Raw genomic sequence first — 17,292 nt, forward strand, 5'->3', positions numbered from 1 at the left:
AGTAACTATTAATCGTTTCTCGCTGAATGACCAATACCCGCTACATAAGGCAGACGACCTATTTGCGACACTGGCAGGAGGAAAGACGTTCACCAAGCTCGACCTGACTTCGGCCTACATGACGCAAGAGCTGGAGGAGTCTTCGAAGGGTCTCACCTGCATCAATACGCACAAGGGACTGTTCATCTACAACAGATGCCCATTTGGAATTCGGTCGGCTGCAGCGATCTACCAGAGAAACATGGTGAGCCTACTCATGCATGGTGGCTTTTCAGGACGACATATTGGTCATGGGTCGGGACACCGTCGAGCACCTACAAAACCTGGAGGAGGTCCTCCAGCGACTGGATCGCGTAGGGCTGCGGCTGAAGAGGTCGAAATGCGTCTTCATGGCAACGGAAGTGGAGTTTTTGGGGAGAAAGATCACTGCGGACGGCATTCGGCCCACAGATGCCAAGACAGAGGCTATCAGGAACATGCCCAGGCCACAGAACATCACGGAGCTGTGGCCATTCCTGGGACTCCTCAACTATTTTGGTAACTTCCTATCGGGGTTAAGCACCCTCTTAGAGCCCCAACATGTGTTATTGCGCAAAGGTGAGAACTAGGTAAGGGGAAGAAAACAAGCAATTGCTTTTGAGAAAGCCAGAAACATTTTATGCTCCAACAAGCTGTTTGTATTGTATAACCCATGTAAAAGACTCGTGTTAGCATGTGATAGGTCGTCGTACGGAGTCGGGAAGTATTACAAAAAGCTAACGTTGCGGGGAAGTTGCAACCTGTTGCCTATGCCTCCAGGAGCTTGTCTAAGTTCAAGAGGGCCTACAGCATGATTGAGAAAGAGGCATTAGCGTGTGTGTTCGGGGTAAAGAAAATGCATCAGTACCTGTTTGGCCTCAAATTTGAGCTGAAAACTGATCACAAGCCCCTCACATCCCTGTTCGCTGAAAACAAGGGGATAAATACTAATGCCTCAGCCCGCATACAAAGGTGAGCACTCGAGCTATCAGTGTATAACTATACCATCCGCCACAGGCCAGGCACCGAGAACTGTGCAGGTGCTCTCAGTCAGCTACCATTGCCCACCACGGGGGTGGAAATGGCGCCGCCTGCAAACTTGTTGATGGTGGCGCAGCCCGCAGACTTGTTGATGGTCATGGAAGCGTTTGAAAATGATCGCCTGTCACGGCCCGCCAGATTAGGACTTGGACCAGTCAAAATCCGCTGCTGTCCCTAGTAAAAAACTGTGTACTGCATGGGAGCTGGGCCAGCATCCCCGTTGAAATGCAAGAGCTAATCAAGCCGTTCCAGCAGCGAAAGGACAAGCTGTCCATTCAGGCAGACTGCCTGTTGTGGGGTAACTGCGTAGTGCTACCCAAAAAGGGCAGGGAGACGTTCATCTCGGATCTCCACAGCACACACCCGGGTATAGTAATGATGAAAGCGATAGCCAGATCCCACGTGTGGTGGCCCGGTATCGACTCTGACTTAGAGTCCTGTGTACAGCAATGCAGCGTGTGTGCTCAGTTGAGCAACGTGCCCAGAGAGGCACCACTAAGTTTGTGGTCCTGGCCCTCCAGACCATGGTCGAGGATCCATGTCGACTATGCGAGCCCGTTTCTCAGTAAAATGTTCCTGGTGGTGGTGGATGATTTTTCAAAATGGATTGCATGTGAAATAATGTCGGGAAGCACCGCCACCGCCACCATTGAAAGCCTGAGGGCCATGTTTGCCACCCACGGCCTGCCTGACATACTGGTCAGTGACAATGGGCCACGTTTCACCAGTGACAAATTTAAAGAATTCATGACCCACAATGGGATCAAACGTGTCACCTCGGCTCCGTTTAAACCAGCCTCCAATAGGCAGGCAGAGCAGGCAGTACAAACTATCAAACAGAGCCTTAAATGAGTCACAGAAAGCTCACTCCAAACCCGCCTGTCCCGAGTACTGCTCAGCTATCGCACGAGACCCCATTCACAGGGGTGCCCCCAGCTGATCTACTTAAAACCAGACTCTCGCTGGTTCACCCCAACCTGCATGATCAGGTAGAGAGCAGGCGGCAGCAACAAAATTTAAATGATGGTCACGCCACCGTGTCATGGGAAATTGATCTGAATGACCCTGTGTATGTGCTAAACTATGGACATGGTTCCAAGTGGATTGCGGGCATGGTGATAGCTAAAGAAGGGAGTAGGGTGTTTGTAGTCAAACTAGACAATGGACAAATTTGCAGAAAGCACCTGGACCAAACGAGGCTGCGGTTCACAGACTGCCCTGAACAACCCACAGCAGACACCACCTTTTTCGAGCCCACAACACACACCCAAAGGATCAACGGCACCACTCCGGACCAGGAAATCGAACCCATCACGCCTAACAGCCCAGCAAGGCCAGGCTCACCCAGCAGCCCTGCAGAGCCAACAACACGCCAACCCAGCGAGGGCACAGCTAACACACCAGAACAGACATTTGTACCGAGGCGGTCCACCAGGGAAAGAAAGGCTCCCGACCACCTCACCTTATAAATAGATGTCACTTTGACTTTGGGGGGTAATGATGTTGTGTATCTGTTCCGCCACCAGGGAGTGCATCCCCTGAAGTCCCAAGGGATCCCAGCATCCCTTGGGAGCACTGTATGTAAGCCAGCCCCTAAGGTCTGTTCATCACTCTGGAGTATCTTATTAAAGACCGAGGTCACTGTTACTTTAACCTCCCTGTGTGCAGTCTCATCTGTGTTAGGAACACAACAGAAAGAATAGTGTCAAATGTTCCTATGCATTGCACAAGTTATGTACTAAGCCCAGGAAAATCAATCCTAACTACTCTAATCCCATTCCCCTATTTTTTTCCTTGTATCCTCTTGCATTCTTTCTTTTCAACTGAACGATGTTAAAGTCTATCTCAATGGACTCAATTTTCCCCAAAGCCTTTTAATGGCGTACTTGAAGAGTTACGCCCATTTTTGGGGGGCCCAAGTATGCCAAAAAAATATATTCTCAGTTTCCCCGTTGATTTCTTCATTTTGGCACAGCCTAACCTGTCCTTTAGCTTTGGTGCTGGAGCCTTGATCTGCACCAAAAAGATCAGGTTGCCATGGTAACCAACCAGGGACACAATGCGGGCTGAGGCTAAAAGTGAAACATACAGCCAGCTCCCACACATTAAAATACATTGTAGCAACTTAAACACACATTAAAATACATTGCAGCAACTTACCTCCAAGTATTAATGTCCCTACCCCCCTCCCGATGCCATTGCTGATCCCCGCCCCTATCCCGGGCCGAAGGGCCCCCGGTCAGCTCCCCCGCCCCTAGCTCTGGCCAAGTGACCTGCCGGTCCGCTCCCCCAACCAAGTGACCTACCGGTCTGCTCCACTGCCCCAGCCCTGGCCGAAGGGCCTCCTGGTCGACTCACTCTCCCTCGCCCCCAGTCCCAAGTGCCTTGCCGGTCCTGCTCCCCCGTCCGTAGCCCTGGTCGAAGGGCCTCCCGGTCCGCTTCCCTGCCCTCCCCTAGCCCCGAGTGCTTTGCCGATCCTGCTCCCCCGCCTCTAGCCCTGGCCGAATGGCCTCCTGGTCTACTCCCCTGCCTCTAGCCCTGGCCAAGTGGCTTCCCGGTTTGCTCCCCGTACCCTATCCGAGGCCGAATGGCCTCCTCCCTCCCGGTCCCCATACCGAGCTATACCTGAAAGGCATTCCCCCCCCCAACTCCGCCCCAAATCTCTCCCCCTCTCTCTTACCTCTCATGTTGCTGCTGCATTTACCTTCGCTGATTTCCTTACCTGCGCCGATTTCCTTAACTCTCCAGAAGGTTTTTCTGCAGAGGCCACATACGCTGGCTTAAGAAGAACTGGAGTAACTCTCAGCTGGCCAAACTTCCATAAATGGGCAGAATTGCCGCGGGTGGCAGGTTATGCCCCCTTCGGCTGAAAAAAAACGTACCTAAAAAAATCGTAACTACTGAGTTACGCTGGTGCAAATTGATCGGGAAAACTATGGTTTTTTAACTTAGGCCAAAAAAGCATCCTGCTCCAAAAAAATGGTGCAAATCACTGGGGAAAATTGAGCTCTATAGAGGGCAAATGGTGACAGATTGTTTCCAGCTGTTGGTAATGAGGGGCTGTAGACTGAGGATTATCAAAAGAAGAATTTAGGGAGATATTTGAAACATTTTCACACAGAATGCTGTTATCAAATCTAGAATGTTTCAGATCATTTGGCCCTTCAAGTCTGCCATGGTGTTTCTCTCCACATGTGCTACTTAGTATAATCCCACTTTCCTGCTCGATCTCGGTACCTTTAAATATTCCTCATTTTTTAAACAACGATCTGATTTTGTTTTAAAAGGACTCTGCTTCAATAATGATTTGTGGCAGAGAATTCTACATTATATTAAAATGAGGAAGGTTTCACCACAAGTTATAAAGCCTTTCATAATTTTGAAAAGCTCTCTTAAGTCTCCTATTATCTTTTCTGAAAGAAGAAAAACACAGATCTTGCTCCATAATCACTCATTCCTGATATAATTCCAGTGAACCTTCACTGTACCCATGGTTCTATAATGGGATACCCAGAATGATAGACAATGGCCCAAATCTGGCCTAATCAATTTATTTTACCAACTGAACAGCTATTTATATATTTATATTCAATGGGGCCCAAATTTGGCCAGGAGTTGCTCTGTTTTTTTGGAGCAACTTGATTTTTCTGGAGTATCTTAAAAATCCCCATTTTGCACATTTAATTTGCGCCAATGTAAGTGAGTTAGTTAGGATTTATTTTAGTTTAGTTTTTTTTTCAAAAGGGGGCGTTACCAGCCACCTACGCCTGTTTTGACCATTTAAGTCAGTTTGGACAGCTAATAGTTGCTTCAAACTAACAGGCCAGCATTTGTAGGCACTTGTGGCCACACAGAAAACACAGAGATAAGAAATCAAAGCAGGTAGCCTCCAAATGGCAGTGTTAGGATAGGAATGCTAGTTTTTTTTTTAAATCCCAAGCAACGAGACTGGACAGGGTGTAGATGCTATCAGCCTGATTAAACTGAGTATTGGATTTTTACAAGAATAAAAATGATCTTGTAATGAAGGCTGAAGTAAAGGGACCACTTAAGCAAGGGGAGGGTTTTCTTCGTAAATATTAGATCAAGAGCACCAACGCTCTCGCCTAATGGATTCGTGTGCGGCATCAGACCACATTGAATTTTGACTTCTGCAGCAGCAAAGAATTGCCCTGACTAGGTTTAGAAATTTAAAATGTTAGACTTAACAAAAAAAACATGTCAAAATATTAACTTAAATTTTGGTGTTCAGCATTGCGTAGTGCGACTCTGATAATTAGTAATATTTTAGAATTCTATGCAGTAGTGGGTGAGCTGTAAGATACTGCAGATAGAGAATTTTTAGTAAAGATAGCTAGATATTAAAGTACTGGAAAATCTTTGAAGATTCTTTCTCCCCGCCCCCCGATGAAAACTCTTCCTCCCACCGATCAAAACTCTTTCCTGCCCCCCGCTGATCAAAACTCTCCCCCCCCCCCCCCGATCAAAACTCTCCCCCCCAACCCTCCCCCCCACCGATCAAAACTCTTCCCGCCACCAACCTGTTTCTTGTAGCCATCAGCGCCGGAAGGCAGCGGCTAGCCCGGGATAGGGGTGGGACACATTGGGTCCCACGCTGCAGACATCATCATCACAATCATGGAAGGAGCTACTGAGCATGCGCGGACGCTCTACAGCACATGCGGACAGCTGCCGGCACTGTTTGCAGCGCAGGGCTGTAGCTCCGCCCCCCCCCATTCCACGAAAATCGCCGCGCCAGGACCTGGGACACACAGCGGAGCGGCCAGAATTGTGAGTATGTTTTTTGACGCCGTTTTGAGCGCACAAAGTCGGCGCATCTCGGGAGAGTGCGTCGGAAAAAGGTGTTGGGAAATTTTGGCCCAAAGTTCCTATCTAAGAAATCTAGAATCCTGTTTCCTGAAGCATGCCTTCGGATATGGGAAACCTGTAAATTGATCAAGGATAATGCAGTACAATTTTTCCAGTGTTTCTGCAGTCCCACCATTTAGAGCAACATCTATGAGACATCTTTTATTGTTACTGTTGTCTACAGTGTCATGTATTTCACCATCTTGCAATGACTATAAGTATGTAACTGTAACTCATGCATACTGTACCTGTACCCTTGTAATGCACACCCTGACCACAGGGAGTGAGCCCCTCACCTGGGCTTCCAGGTATAAAAGGGGAGGTCCCACCCAGGATCAGGACTCTTCAGTCCTGGAAATAAAGTGAAGGTCACAGAGTGACCATGTCTGATATATCTATGCGTCATGTGAGTTTGTAACAAGGTGCAGAGGCACTACATCTGGCAACGAGAATCGGGAATCACCGAACCACAAGGATGGCCACCGGTGGCACAGAGGAACGCTACAGTGTGGGTGAGGACTGGGACGACTTTGTGGAAAGACTGCAGCAGAGCTTTGTTACAAAGGACTGACTGGAAGAGACAGCGGCTGACAAGCGGAGGACGCATCTACTGACCAGCTGTGGTCCACAGATGTATGCGCTGATGAAAGACCTGCTCGCACCCGAAAAGCCAGTGACAAGTCCTTCGAAGAGCTCAGCCAGCTGATCAGTGAGCATCTCAAGCCGGCGAGTAACGTACACATGGCCCGGCACCGGTTCTACTCTCACCAGCGTCAGGAGGGTCAAAACATCTCGGACTTCATGGCGGAACTGCGGCGTTTGGCCAGTCTCTGTAAGTTCTCCGATACCTGCAGAGGGGAGATGTTAAGGGACTTTTTCATCGAGGGCATTAATCATGCCGGCATTTTCAGGAAGCTCATAAAGACTAAGGATTTGACTTTAGAAGGGGCGGCACTGATAGCTCAGACCTTTATGGTGGGGGAAGAGGAGACCAAGCTAATCTACGCACACAGCCCTGGTTTTAAAGTTGCATTGAACCAGGGAATCAATGTTATAAAAATGACACAGAACTCCACAGGCAGGCAAGGGCAATTCAACACCATCCAGGCAGGCAGGCAAGGGCAATTCAATACCACCCAGGTAACAACAAGCTCCTGGCAACAGGGACAATGGAAAGGGGATCAGCAATTCACGCCATCACGAGGAACAATACATCCTGTGATGGGACAATTAACACCCCCCATCAGAAGGCTTAGAAACAGCCAATAGGGCCATCAGACAGGAATGCCTGGGAATAGCCCTTTTGTTAAAAGCAAGCTCAGCTCATGTTGGAGATGTGGGAGCAGACACACTGCAAAAATCTGCAGGTTCCAACTTTACACCTGTAGGATTTGTAATGTCAAGGGACACCTGGCCAGGATGTGCAAAAAGGTAGCAGCGAGGCTAGTCTGCGAGACAGACGAACCAGACGAGGGGTCTGAAATGCAGGATGAGGCCTGGGGAACAACCATGGATGCTGAAGTTCAGAGAGTTCATGTGGCTGACGTCCACAGCTCATACACTAAAACGTCACCCATGATGATGAAAGTCTTACTGAATGGCATCCCGGTGCACATGGAGCTGGATACAGGAGCTAGCCAGTCACTCATGAGCGCCCAACAATTTGAGAGACTATGGCCACACAGAGCTAGCAGGCCCAAATTGGAATGCATTGAGACGCGGCTACGTAAGTACACCAAAGAGATCAAACCAGTGCTGGGCAGTGCAAACTTGGTGGTAACGCACAATGGATTACAGAACCGGCTGCCACTCTGGATTGTTCCGGGAAATGGCCCCGTGCTCTTGGGGAGTAGTTGGCTAGCTGAGATGGATTGAAAATGGGGGGATGTGCACGTCATTTCATCCATGGAGCGAAGTTCATGCTCACAGGTATTGCAAAAATTTGAGTCACTCTTTCAACTCGGTGTCGGAACGTTCAAGGGCACCAAAGTAGTGATACGCATTACTCTGGGCGCCAGACCAGTGCACCACAAAGCCAGAGCGGTGCCGTACGTGATGCGTGAAAAAATTGAAAGTGAACTGGACAGGCTGCTCAGAGAGGGCATAATTTCGGCCGTTGAATTCAGCGACTGGGCAAGTCCCATTGTTCCCGTCCTCAAAGCAGATGGCTCGGTCAGGATTTGTGGCGACTACAAAGCCACCATCAACCGAGTGTCGCTGCAAGACCAATACCCGCTCCCGAGAGCGGAGGACCTTTTGCCACGCTGGCAGGTGGTAAGCTGTTCACGAAGCTGGAACTCACTTCAGCCTACATGACTCAGGAACTGGCTGAAGAATCCAAGTTTCTGACCACCATCACGACACACAAAGGCTTATTTGTTTACAATAGGTGTCCGTTTGGCATTCATTCGGCAGCGGCTATCTTTCAGCGAAACATGGAAAGCTTGCTCAAGTCCATCCCTGGAACGATCGTGTTCCAAAACGACATCCTTATAACGGGTCGAGACACTGAGGAATACCTCCGCAACTTGGAGGAGGTGCTACGCCGATTGGAACGGGTAGGCCTGCGGCTGGAAAAGGCCAAGTGCGTGTTTTTGGGCTCAGAGGTTGAGTTCCTGGGCAGGAGGGTTGCTGCAGATGGGATCCGGCCCACTGAATCACAAACTGAGGCGATTCGCTGGGCGCCCAGGCCCGGCAACACATCGGAGTTACGATCATTCCTGGGACTCTTGAACTATTTTGGGAACTTCCTGCCGAACTTAAGCACATTGTTGGAGCCGTTACACATGCTCCTCCGTAAAGGTTGTGAATGGTCTTGGGGGGATTATCAAGAACAGGCTTTCAATAAGGCGAGGAAACTGCTGTGTTCTAACAAACTGTTGACTTTGTATGACCCCTGTAAAAAACTGGTTTAAACATGCGATGCGTCATCCTACGGGGTTGGGTGTGTTTTGCAGCAGGGTAACGACGATGGCCGACTCCAACCGGTGGCTTACGCCTCCAGGTCGCTCTCCTCGGCAGAGCATGGATACGGCATGGTCAAGAAGGAGGCACTCGCGTGTGTGTACGGTGTGAAAAAGATGCACCAGTACCTTTTTGGTAGACGGTTCGAGCTAGAGACGGACCACAAGCCGTTAACATCCCTGTTGTCCGACAGCAAGGCTGTCAACGCTAATGCAACAGCTCGCATACAGCAATGGACCCTCACGCTGGCTGCGTATGACTACACCGTACGGCACCGGCCAGGCACTGAAAATTGCGCTGACGCGCTCAGCAGGCTCCAACTGGCCACCACCGAGGGGGCGTCGGAGCAGAGCGCTGAGATGTTCATGGCCGTTGAGGCTGTTGACACTGCGGGCTCCCCCATCGCAGCCCACCAGATCAAACTCTGGACCAACAGAGACCCCATCTTATCCATGATAAAGAAATGTGTCCTGACTGGGGACTGGGTGCCTGCACACAGGACGTGCCCCGAGGAAGTCAGGCCGTTTCAGAGACGGATGGATGAACTCTCCTTCCAAGCCGACTGCCTGTTATGGGGCAGCCAGGTCGTCATGCCCCAGAACGGAAGGGAAGCGTTCATCAGGAAACTCCACAGTGAGCACCCTGGCATTGTGTTAATGAAGGCCATTGCCCAGTCACACATGTGGTGGCCGGGGATTGACTCAGACCTGGAACACTGGGTTCACAGGTGCACGACGAGTGCCCAGCTGGGCAATGCCCCCAGGGAGGCTCCACTCAGCCCGTGGCCCTGGCCCACCAGGCCATGGTCACGTATTCAGATAGACTATGCGGGCCCGTTCATGGGAAAAATGTTCCTGATCGTTGTCGATGCATACTCGAAGTGGATCGAGTGCATCATATTGAACTTGTGCACGACATCCATCACAGTGGAGAGTCTGTGTACGGTTTTTGTGACCCACGGCTTGCAGGACATCCTGGTCAGTGATAATGGTCCATGTTTTACCAGCCATGAATTCCAGGAGTTTATGTCGGGCAATGGGATCAAGCACGTCCGGACAGCGCCGTTCAAGCCGGCCTCCAATGGCCAGGCAGAACGGGCGGTCCAAGTCATAAAGCAGGGCATGCTACACATCCAAGGACCCTCCCTTCAGTATGGCCTATCGCGCCTCCTGCTGGCCTACAGGTCCCGGCCACACTCGCTCACGGGAGTCCTGCCAGCGGAACTCCTCATGAAACGCACACTCAAGACGCGGCTGTCCCTTATTCACCCAGCTCTGGCAGACATTGTTGAGGGCAAGTGCCAGTACCAAACCAAGTTCCATGATCGAGGCTCAAGGGGGAGGTGTATAGAAATAGATGACCCGGTATTTGTTCTTAATCATGCTTTGGGACCCAAATGGCTTGAGGACACCGTAATTGGCAAAGAAGGAAACAGGGTCATGGTGGTCAGACTAAACAATGGGCAGATATGCCGCAAACACTTGGACCAAGTAAAGACAAGGTTCAGTGCAGACACGGAGGAACCGGAAGAAGAGCATGATGAGATAGCACCCACACCACTGCCAGCGCACGAGCAACAAAGACAGCCCTCAGCATGCACAGTCCCTGCAGCTAGCCCGGACAGGCCGGAATCACCTCAAGTGACAGAGACGCGTGCTGAGGCTCAGCCACCAGAGCCACAACTGCGGCGCTCCACGAGAGAGCGTCGACCACCCGATAGACTTAACCTCTGAAACTAAAAGACCTAAGGGGGGAGGTGATGTCATGTATTTCACCATCTTGCAATGACTATAAGTATGTAACTGTAACTCGTGCATACTGTACCTGTACCCTTGTAATGCACACCTTGACCACAGGGAGTGAGCTCCTCACCTGGGCTTCCAGGTGTAAAAGGGGAGGTCCCACCCAGGATCAGAACTCTTCAGTCCTGGAAATAAAGTGAAGGTCACAGAGTGACCGTGTCTGATATATCCGTGCCTCATATGAGTTTGTAACAAGGTGCAGAGACACTACATACAGTTTCAATCTGTTGTTAGGTTACTAATACACCAAAAAAAACCTTACTTCTTCATTGTTGCATGCTGGATTTTGCTAGTTCACAGCACACTGTGAGAATTCAGTCGTTGACTAGTAGGAGGTATTTTAATGACTGTTAGTTTTGGCATTTCTCTTTAAATTTTCAATGAAAGGAATTTTAACTGAATTTGTTACTGTGGTGTACATTATCATTACTGTTACAGAAAACACAATACAGTTGTCTGTACAATGCAAAATGTTGACGAGTTAAACATTTGGCAAATAGAAAACACAGCCACGAAAGACACCGTTGCAGTAATGGTATGAGTGTTTGTGGTTTTACATTAAATTGTTTGGAATTTATGCTGCATGATTAGAATATCATGTGCACAAACCCACTGATCAAAGCAGAGTTCATGTCAGAAAAGCTTTTTCTGGGGAATTAAGCAATAAGACATAACACTTGGATTGATAAAATATGAATTATGATGTATTGAGCATGTCAGTTTCTATAAAGCTTTGCAATGCTAACAAATAAAGACAACTTGTATTATATTTGACGAATAAACTGTTGAATTAAAGCTGATGCTTCTCACACATATGTACATCGAACTTCACTACCAGAATCTAAATTGCACTTGATTTTATTTATTGAAGATTTTTTAAAAAACGCAATTTTGATAGAACATAGTTTACATCTAGAATTTACCATCTATTTTAAAATAATCTGTCCAGACCTAATTCTTGCTATATAATGACCTCTGGTGGACAAAATTAGAAATGTTTTAATCTCACACAAAGCATTCTGGAAATATAAAAAGTAATAGGGCTAAAAATTCCTTTGCTTAGCGCCACTCGTTAGAGAGGGGCACTAACGGGTCCCTAAGCTCTTATCGACCGAGAGCCGCGTTGGCAGCGCCTCCTGCAACCTTCAGTGGAGGTTTACCGGCGGCGCTAAGAGTTATCGCTGCGCACTCTAGCACTGCCCACTTGGTGATGTCAATGAGTGTGCAACGGCCCGTTAGTGCCATGGTCGTGAAAGTTAATGCTTTCGTCTGCCGTAGCGCCTGGCGCTAATTCCAACAGGGAAAGCAGGCGTCCCGAAGAAGCTGTTGAGCAGGTGGATGGTTAAAATGGAATTTATTTGTACTAATGTGCCTCTCTTAGGTGTTCAACACTGTTGTTAATCTCCCTTGCATTTTCTTTCAGTTTTCGGGTGGTCCAGCTGAGCTCGCCTTTAGGCGCTAGGATGCCGGTATCCAGATTACATTCAGTGAGGCTGCCCTCCTCTATCTCAAGTGCAACAGAGGCCTCAACATTTCCTGCAGCTGAACTGGAAGAGAGAGAGAAGGGTTGGCTTTTAATGCCAAGGGTAAGCAGAGAGGGAGAGAGAGATGAGTGGCAGCTGAGGGCCTCACCGCTGCCACTTGGACTGAATCAGAACAGCACTGATGTCCTGGCAGCACAGTTTATTGCTCCAAAATCACTTTCCCTTAAATATAGGTGTCTTTTTACTGAGTTAATGCTAATGCTTTTGCATATTCTAGCTGGCTAGTTTCCTGTTAAATGGAATTATATTTTTGAAAGTTATTTAATGTTTGCATCGACTCACTGATCTCTGTTTTTTTAAGGACATCAATCACCAATCTTAACATAAACTATCGAACAAATACATGTTTCTTTCAGAGCTCATATTGATGAATACATTCAATTCCACATCAATAGGATACTGCATCAGTAATTATTTTATTGAGAGAATAGATATGAAATTGGCCTATTTAAAGACTTAGGCAACTATTGTAGCTCTCAATTTAAAGCAGGGATATCTGAGAAATGAATTATTAAATGATCTTGCATAGGCTTTTTAATCTATTTCCCATCCAAAACACAGCATGCATGCATTGAAATGAAATGAAATTAAATGAATTTGCCCACCAACATCTGAAAAAAATTACAATTTAGAAGCCTTCCATTAGCTCAGGTGCCTGCAGCCACACATACTGTCCATATTAAACCCAGTAATTATAGCTCCACAACTTTACAAATCCAAATAAATAACCTCACCAGCAGATTTGAGGTAACTTTGTGAAGCAAAACTCAGGTCGAATAGGCGCTTTTATATTCAGGGCTATGGGAAAAGAGCAGGGAAGTGGGATTAATTGGGTAGTTCTTTTAAAGAGTCAGCAATTCCATGGTGTGCCGAGCGGTCTCCTTCTGTGTTGTGTGATACTATAAAGTAGAATAAAAATTGGATAAATAATATAATACTGTTCAAGTGATCAAAATCAGAATTGATAGCAAGCATTTGTCAATGGCCATTGTTTGCACTGCTTCCGAATTGCCACCATCCTCTCTCTCTCTCTGATGTATTCTAATGAGTTTTCCAGCAAATTCACCACTGAAGGATGGGGGCATACAACACTCTTATGAAGTTTAGGATGAAATGCAGCATTCCAGGGAATTCTGGGCCCATAATAAGAGAACAGTTACATAGGATTTTTTTTTACAGTTGTTTAATTTTTAAAGTGTAGCCAATGGGAAATGTACCATTAAAAGGGTTGTGGATTAACAGTAACTTGTCTGCCTCACTTGAGAATATTTATTTGGAGAACAGAATATGAGGCAGGTTTTGTTACTTCTGTTCAACAATGATAATAATGAGAGGAGTTCAGGCATCCAGGGGTTTAAGAATGTTTGTTGTTTTGACATTGTCTTCTCCTTGGTCTGATGATTTCATCTTACAGAGCCAGCTAGCCAGTTATATTAAACAAGAAATATAAGCATGTATTGGCAGCCACATAATCAGGACCTCTTTCTGCATAATGCAGAAATATTTAAAGTCATGCAGTGTTACTGCCTTTTCTAATGTGGAATCAGTTATACAATGAGTTTTTCCAAGATGATTTTATGTAGCATTGAACAGCTCCCATTATTGGAGACATTTATTGCTAAATTCACTTGGAAAACTCTCAAATGTATTGCTATTCTACAACATGGTTGAGATTTTTAATTATCATCATCATCGGCAGTCCCTCGAAATCGAGTAAGACTTGCTTCCACTCTAAAAGTGAGTTCTTAGGTGACTGAACAGTCCAATATGGGAATTATAGTCTCTGCCACAGGTGGGAAAGACAGTCGTTGAAGGAAAGGGTGGGTGGGAAGACTGGTTTGCCACACGCCCCTTCCGCTGGCTGCGCTTGTTTTCTGCATGCTCTCGGTGACCCTCCTGGATGCTCTTCCTCCACTTAGGGTGGTCTTTGGCCAGGGACTCCCAAGTGTCGGTGGGGATGTTGTATTTTATCAAGGAGGCTTTGAGGGTGTTCTTGTAACGTTTCCTCTGCCTACCTGGGGCTTGCCTGCTGTGTAGGAGTTCCAAGTAGATCACTTGCTTTGGGAATCTTGTGTCAGGCATGCAAACAATGTGAGATTTTTAAATAACAGGCTGGGTAAACTAGCCCATTTGTGAATGCCCTGAGTGATTCTCCCTTTAGACAGTTTTACATCACAAACAACACCACCATCTGTCTCCCTGTCAGCCTTCCACTCTTCCTTCCGTCAAGACATTCCCATGATCAGCAATGTTGTTAAGTGTGTCTGCTACAAGTGTAGGGTCTACCATAGATACCTTTTTTGTGTTACAATAGTGTAACCCACTGGAAAATGGACAGTAGGTTGAGGAAAATCCATGCTAGAGAGACTGAGCACTTCAAACTGGCACGCAACAATAACACAGCAACCATTTGGGAACATAGCACCATCTGCTGATTAAAGTCTGAATGGCTTTAACTCGTGTAGCACCAGCTCTGTGGCCATTTTTATGAACAATATTTTAAATCCTTAAATCCAAAACCCCAAGAAAGAACTGTCAAGTTTCTGGGGGTGGTACTAAGGTGCATTCAGATGCAAACGGCCATTTCACATGGACAGGCTGGGTGGAAGGGAACACAGGCCGATTGATGTCATCACCATCTAAAGTGATTACTGGGAACAATACCCTGAGAGGTAATTCAGAGACACTATGCCTTCGCATTATTACTGATGCAAGGCAGGAAATGGCCGGGCCATTGTCTTCCAGGAAATAAACCAGTTAAGCAAGATAGGTTTGAGATCGAAACCCATTACCTGCTAATAGGGTCCATCAACTCAGGAAAGAACAGACATCCTGTAATCAGCACCCATGGTCTCTTCAGATGGTCTCTCGCAGGTCGGGGCCGATCTCCATCCTGCCACTGAACCAAGACCTAGCTCTGTCAAGCCCGTGTGGTGGCCGGCGTGTAAAAATCCACGCACAAGCATCTTCCACCCTTCAGGATGTAGTTCAGGACCTGGAATATTAGGTCCTCCATTGAAACACCTGTGAACTCATCCTTTTTTGGCATGGAAGCAAGTCATCCTCATTTCGAGAAGCCGCCTATGATGATGATGATGATCTCTTCAGATGCAAGGCCTGGGAGAGGGAAAACAAAATCTAATTTTTCACGAAGATTTCAGAGGCTACAAGAGACTCCAGGCCACCGGGGGGCGGGGGGGGGGGGGGGGGTGGGTGGGTCCAGAAAGATCAAATGAGTCAATTCATCGGTCAGTATTGGCAGGAGAAAAGGTGAAGGGTTTTAAGGATTTAAGGAGCCGCTTTGCAACAAGCTGTAGTGTAGAGTTGCAAAATTAATGGGAGAAACCTCCAGTGTTTGGACTCATTGAAAGGAAATTTAATTTGGAACTATCTACCAGAAAGTTTGGGATCCTAAAATGCTTATGGAAAAAATTTACGAGTTTTAACCAAGTTTGGGATTTTTAAAAGGTGAATGTTCGATCTGCAAGAAAAGGGGTGGGGTCAATCTCGAAAAGGCCAGTTTGGACATTGGAGCTAATCAAATTGTCTGGGAATTGTATACTCCGGAACCTGCCCCTAGAAAACATTAGCATTTAAACAATCGACCACGGAAGAAACATTATCACCCCACCCAGATGACCCAAATGTCACATAAATATTCCAACACCTTTTCAACAGGCATAAAATATCTGGCTCAGGCCAGACTTCCGGAAGCTAAAAAAACAGCGCTATCACAATGGACAAGAGCTCATCAACTCAGAAAAGTCTATCAATGCCAGATTAAAACTTAATCAAGTTTCAGTTAGCTGGGCTGCAAAACCTAAACAAAGAACCAAGGTTGATTTGGGGACAGATAAGGAAGTCTCCTAAAGTATAATTAAGGCCTGTTTTTATAGCCAGCACTGCACTTGGCTTTGACACCAGCTTCATATGCTTCAGACCGGGCCACCACACGTGGGATCTGGCTATCGCTTTCACCATTACTATACCCGGGTGTGTGCAGTGGAGATCCAAGATGAACGTCTCCCTGCCCTTTTTGGGTAGCACTATGCGGTTACCCCACAACAGGCAGTCTGCCTGAATGGACAGCTCGTTCTTTCGCCGCTGGAACGGCTTGATTTGCTCTTGCATTTCAACGGGGATGCTGGCCCTGCGGTATCGACTCTGACTTAGAGTCCTGTGTGTGGCAATGCAGCGTATGTGCTCAGTTGAGCAACGCGCCCAGAGAGGCACCTCTAAGTTTGTGGTCCTGGCCCTCCAGACCATGGTCGAGGATCCATGTCTATTATGCGGGCTCGGTTCTCAGTAAAATTTTCCTGGTGGTGGTGGATGCTTTTTCAAAATGGATTGAATGTGAAATAATGTCGGGAAGCACCGCCACTGCCACCATTGAAAGCCTGAGGGCCATGTTTGCCACCCACGGCCTGCCTGACATACTGGTCAGTGACAATGGGCCATGTTTCACCAGTGCCGAATTTAAAGAATTCATGACCCCCAATGGGATCAAACATGTCACCTCGGCCCCGTTTAAACCAGGCAGACCGGGCAGTACAAACCATCAAATAGAGCCTTAAACGAGCCACTGAAGGCTCACTCCAAACCCGCCTGTCCCGAGTACTGCTCAGCTACCGCACGAGACCCCTCTCGCTCACAGGGGTGCCCCCAGCTAAGCTACTCATGAAAAGGACACTTAAAACCAGACTCTCGCTGATTCACCCCAACCTGCATGATCAGGTAGAGAGCAGGCGGCAGCAACCAAATGTAAACGATGGTCACGCCACTGTGTCACAGGAAATTGATCTGAATGACCCTGTGTATGTGCTCAACTATGGACATGGTCCCAAATGGATCGCGGGCACGGTGATAGCTAAAGAAGGGAATAGGGTGTTTATAGTCAAACTAGACAATGGACAAATTTGCAGAAAGCACCTGGACCAAACGAGGCTGCGGTTCACAGACTGCCCTAAACAACCCACAGCAGGCACCACCTTTTTCGAGCCCACAACACACACGCAAAGGATCAACGACACCACGCCGGACCAGGAAATCGAATC

This window comes from Pristiophorus japonicus, chromosome 2, assembly GCF_044704955.1.
Source record: "Pristiophorus japonicus isolate sPriJap1 chromosome 2, sPriJap1.hap1, whole genome shotgun sequence".
Lineage (NCBI taxonomy): Eukaryota > Metazoa > Chordata > Chondrichthyes > Pristiophoridae > Pristiophorus > Pristiophorus japonicus.